Source organism: Alosa alosa, chromosome 24 (assembly GCF_017589495.1).
Source record: "Alosa alosa isolate M-15738 ecotype Scorff River chromosome 24, AALO_Geno_1.1, whole genome shotgun sequence".
Classification (NCBI taxonomy): domain Eukaryota; kingdom Metazoa; phylum Chordata; class Actinopteri; order Clupeiformes; family Clupeidae; genus Alosa; species Alosa alosa.
The window spans coordinates 24,074,322-24,080,046 of NC_063212.1; positions in this window are offsets into that span (position 1 = coordinate 24,074,322).

The following is a 5,725-nucleotide window of genomic DNA, read 5'->3' on the forward strand; positions in this document are numbered from 1 at the left end:
TTATCCAGCATGGTCCAGCATGGTCCAGCATTCTCCAGCATTCTCCAGCATGGTCCAGTGTGGTCCAGCATGGTCTAGTGTGGTCCAGCATGGTCCAGCATTCTCCAGCATGGTCCAGTGTGGTCCAGCATGGTCCAGCATTATCCAGCATGGTCCAGTGTGGTCCAGCATGGTCCAGCATTCTCCAGCATGGTCCAGTGTGGTCCAGCATGGTCTAGTGTGGTCCAGTGTGGTCCAGCATGGTCTAGTGTGGTCCAGTGTGGTCTAGTGTGGTCTAGTGTGGTCCAGTGTGGTCTAGTGTGGTCTAGTGTGGTCCAGCATGGTCTAGTGTGGTCCTACTCATCTCTTGTCATATTTCCCCTTTGAGTAAATCTGACACAGTCGGCTTTGTTTGCTAAGCCCAGTGTTGCGTGGCTGATTCGACAGCCTGAAAAGTGTTGCAGAGGCAAGAAGCATCTGTTGAGCAGCTAATTAAATCATTGGAAATGAGCAGTGACTACCACCTCTGGGCTGTGTGTGTGTGTGTGTGTGTGTGTGTGTGTGTGTGTGTGTGTGTGTGGACTGGACTGGACTGGACCATGAAACCGGACCTTTTCCCCATTCAGGACATCCAGCCCAAAGAGAGCGGAAGATGTCAGGATATTAAGTCCTTTTGGCATTTGGGGTATTTGGGTAAAACACATTTTGGTGCATTTCTCAGATGAAACTGCTTGTTCAAACTCAATATCATCTTGTCACATATGCACCTCATAAAAGCAGTTTCTCCAAATCTTGAACAAACAGCTTGCTTGCTTTTGAGACATAAACAAAGCATTTTGAGGAAAACACATACTTTCAGGTGGTGTAGTTTGCACTAATTGTTTTGAGAAATGCACTAATTGTTGTGCAAATGCGGTACTGAATAAAACGGCCGATTTAGTCAAATAGGGTGTCATATTTCGTTCGACCTCCACTCCACTAGATGGTAGACATGTCATACGTCATCCCAAGTCGAAAAAGGGGCATGCTTTAAACAAAACTGTCTAGCTACAGCGCATTGAATCAGTGTGTGAAATACCGGAGCTAGTGTGTGTGTGAGCCACTTTGTCAGAGCGATATTGTCAACGTCAGCGAGTATTTGCATTAGATTATCGTCTAATGGCATCAAAAAAGTTTACCTGAAATGAAGTGTTGGGTCTTCTATTCGCGGACCCTGATTCTGAAGGGGAATATCTGCCTTCAGAAAATGGCGGTGATTCGTTTAGTGAGGCTTCAGATGCGTCCCTGCCTTGCAATGATGCAGCTGGACAAAGTTAGCCTGGCGGGCAATCCTATATCATTGAAATGTATAGTCTGGAATCGAGCCATTCACCTCGCTTAATCCAAGGGGCGGGCAGAGAATTGTCTTTCAAACTGCCTAGGCATGCAATAGGCCAGCGCTCACGACCATATCCATTATCCGATTCGGCAAAGCGGCAAATACATCCTTCTTGAAAGGAATGACTTAAGTGCATTGTGTTGCTCAACTTTCAAAGAAAAGCACAAGTCCAACTCCTCCAAAGTTGACCATAACGCCGATTCAAACAACCGCTCTTTGTTCGCCATAGCCACATTCCTTGTTGTTCACCGTCCACAGGACTGTCGTTATCCTGTTAAGCCCGCCTTAAGACTCTCTAACAAAAATAGCGCTGTGATTGAATAACATCCACGGTGTTAGCCAATAGAAATTCCTATGGTTTGCTACTAGGCGTACAGGCTGAGCAAATTAATTTGCCGCTTAGGTGCGTCCTAGATTTCTAGGCTAGGACAAAGTGAGAGTTTACTCCATAGTTTAGCTTACACCAAGCACAAGCGTTGAATCGTTTGCCCAATGTCACTGGTGGGAATAATGTTTCACGGGTTCGGTGTTCATCGGGAAGTTAGCAGGGTGTTAGTGGTGTGGCTTTTAACGAGGCTGGAGGTAGCCTAATATCCATAGCTAGCTTCTGTCTTCTGAGCGTGTGCCTCTCCGCAATCAGCGGCGACAGTAACGTGGTGGAGCCTTTGTCTAATGCCACTGGGTATGTTAGACGAGGTCGGAAGTGCTCATAGAACAGTTAGGGGGAACGTAGAGGCAGTGTGGGGAGTCGCAATGAGAATGACAGTAGGCCTAGTCGAGCTGCGCAAATTCTCTCCACTTTCGGCCTTGAAGCTTGAGGCAGATCTGGCCATGCTGCTCGCAACAGGAGCAGAGGTGGTGACACGGGGCAGGAGAGCCATTCGGCCATGCATAGTCTATCACAAGATGATGGGAATGCCGGCCCTGTATGGATAGGGATAGGGAGTCATTATCTCTACAGCAAAAGGCCTGCTACATAAAAAAAAAAATTGTCAGCCATTTATTAGTAATGATTTACACTGTTGACTAGTGATCTATTTCCCTGACCATTTAGGACATATATGTGTTCTTTTTTGTGTGTTCATGTCCTTGTGATGTGTATTTCTTTGTCAGCTAAGAAAAAAACAACAACAAAAAACATCAACAAAAACAACAAAAAGAAAAACAAATACTAAGATTGTCTCTTGTCTTGTCTCGTCATCTCACTCTTGATCTGTGCCTTGCCGTGGCAAGTGAGCTTTTGAACTAAACAGGTCTTGTCTACTTGTGTTTGTGTGTCATCTGAATAATATATATGTGCCCCATAAATGGAATCAGAGTGCCTACTGTATGTAGTAAATGGAAAATCTCTACAGCAAAAGGCGCCTACCGCTACATGCATTTGGTTTGTTTCTGCCATTTATTAGTAATGATTTACATAGTTTGTTTACTACTTAGTATTTACCTGAGCATTGAGTATTGTGCAATATAGCATACAGAAGGTGAGGGACATTTTGGGGGGAAAGAAGTGGTGCATTTTATCATTCAAACATGCGACTTTTCATGAAAATTCTATAATCCAAGATGGCCGCCACCATATGACGTCATAATATGCAAATTAGATATAAACATTTAATCCCTACATAAACTTTGGGTCATCCTTAATATTTCTCTAATTTACAGAAAGTCTCTATCGCTTATCACTTTTTTAAGATATAGCCTTTTGAAATTAAGTTGTCAAAATTGAACGTTTCGAAAAAAAACCTCTGGCGCCTAAAGGGTTAATGATGATTTGAGAAATGCACAAAAGCCACTGAGAGAACCTGTAAATAAGTTATTAATTTGAAAAACTGTAATGAAGTTTTTGATTTGTTTAATGTTAATGATTTGTTTTAATGTTATTTCAGGAAATTCAATTATAAAAAAGGTACAAAAATAGAAGCAGGATTTTGATCATTAATTGGTGCAGAGCAGGTGAAAGTGCTTGAAATGTAACAATTTTGTAACTTTGTGTGGGAATAGCAGGAGCAGAAAGACAACATTCCCGCACACAAACACCTACACTCAGACACACACACATACAGACGCATAGACACACAGACACACACACAGACAAACAGAGACACACATACAGATACAGACAAACACACACACACACACACACAGCAGGCCCAGATAGAAGGAGGACACAGTTGAGGTACATAAACACCTACAATTACTACACTCGGGTCCAGCAGACCCGAACACACAGGTGGGGTGTACCGTGTGCGGCAGGGATGTAGTGGTAAAATAAGAAGTGTGTGTGTGCAGGGGTGTAGTGGTAAAATAAGAGGTGTGTGTGTGTGTGTGTGTGTGTGTGTGTGTGTGTGTGTGTGTGTGTGTGTGTGTGTGTGTGCAGGGTGTAGTGGTAAAATAAGAGGGTGTGTGTGTGTGTGTGTGTGTGTGTGTGTATGTGCAGGGGTGTAGTGGTAACATAAGAGGTGTGTGTGTGTGTGTGTGTGTGTGTGTATGTGCAGGGGTGTAGTGGTAACATAAGAGGTGTGTGTGTGTGTGTGTGTGTGTATGTGCAGGGGTGTAGTGGTAACATAAAAGCGGTATCAGATTTTTATAAAAGGCATTCAGAAGATGTTTGGTGATGGTGGAGGTTATTGTCCAATGTCTATAACAATACCAGTGGTATTAAATGGTTTCTATAGCGTTGAGGAGTGTACATATTGTGAATGTGGATAATACAATGGGATTTTTGAATGTTAAAATTTGCAATTGGTGAACAAACTCTTTTGAGAGCTGGATAAACTCTAATAAGAGGTGGATGAACTCTATTTCTGACACTGCTTTTATTTGCGTTTAGCCTCCACTACATCCCTGGTGTGCTGTCATTGAAAATAAGTTATTTTTTATGTTCTTCACAGAAAATGAGCTAAGGCCAATGAGTTTGAGTTAGAAGAAATAATAGCATAATTCTTCTTTTAGCAAACATTGAAAACATGTCACATAGACCTGAACACCTTACAAGCGTTAAGCGCTGATCTTTTGAGCTTTGACTTTGGATTTTGATTAACTGTTTTTTAACATTTATCTCCCATGTTTTTGGACTTGAAAGTCCTGAAACTGTTTTTTGTATCTTTTTGCCCTGGTGATCTCCTGCATGTTTTCTACCATATCCTGCTGTGCTGCATTCTGTCATTCAAATTAAAACTAAGTCTGCTGATTCAACCATATCCTCTGTTTCCACATCTGAGTCCTTTGACACTCACAGTTGTTACTTCTGCTATTCAATCTTACAGTAAACACTTAAAGGTGTAGACAGCGATTTTACGTCGATTTCAAGCTCATAACATTTTTTTTGTCACATTCCGCAATCACCTCCCTTACGACCACTAGCTGCCCATTCTGTGAGTACGCTGCCCATTCCGTGAGTACACTGCCCATTCCGTGAGTGCGCTGCCCATTCCATGAGTACACTGTAAAAATTAAAAAAAAAACTCTCTAGGTGGCTCAGGTTCCAAAAACTGGAAACAACCAAAGTGGGGGCAGCCTGTCCCCCAAACAAAAACAAAACCCTGTGTGGAGTTTCTCTGGGAATACTGAAGGGAGGGTGAGCGACCTCTCTGGGAATACTGAAGGAGGGGTGAGCTACTGAAGTTAGGGGTGAGCGACCTCTCTGGGAATACTGAAGTTAGGGGTGAGATACCTCTCTGGGAATACTGAAGTTAGGGGTGAGATACCTCTCTGGGAATACTGAAGGAGGGGTGAGCGACCTCTCTGGCATGTTTTGTTTGGTCCTTGGTTAAAATATAATGTATTGTACATTGCTATGAACAAAAGCTTCTGCTAATAAATTGAATTATAAACGTAAACACAAACAAACAGGACTTCCTGCGCAATCACTGACTGCAACTGTGAGAGGGAGGAAAGGAATGCAGCAGTTGATCCTTGGTGAGCTAGATGTCCATTCCAGGCGTCGCAGGAGAAACGGCCCTTCCTACTGTTCATTCCCATCACATGTCAGAAATCGCCCACACTGCACTTGGATAGTCCGCAGACGCTCAGATTATTAACAAATTATCTGGTGGCACTCTGTTAACTACAATCTACAGGTAAGGTTTAGGTTAGGGGGTTGGATTTGGTTAAGCTGATGACCTGTTGTTGTTGTTGTTGTTGTTGTTCAACCACAATTTCACATACAGAAGTTGAATTTTAACAGATGCTTGTCTCTGTGGGCGGAGAGTTGAGAAGTTGAGTTACCCAGACATGTGATTGGTCAGACTGCCTCCCCTAGTTTACCTTCCAGAGATGTGATTGGTCAGACTGCCTCCCCTAGTTTTCCTTCCAGAGATGTGATTGGTCAGACTGCCTCCCCTAGTTTACCTTCCAGAGATGTGATTG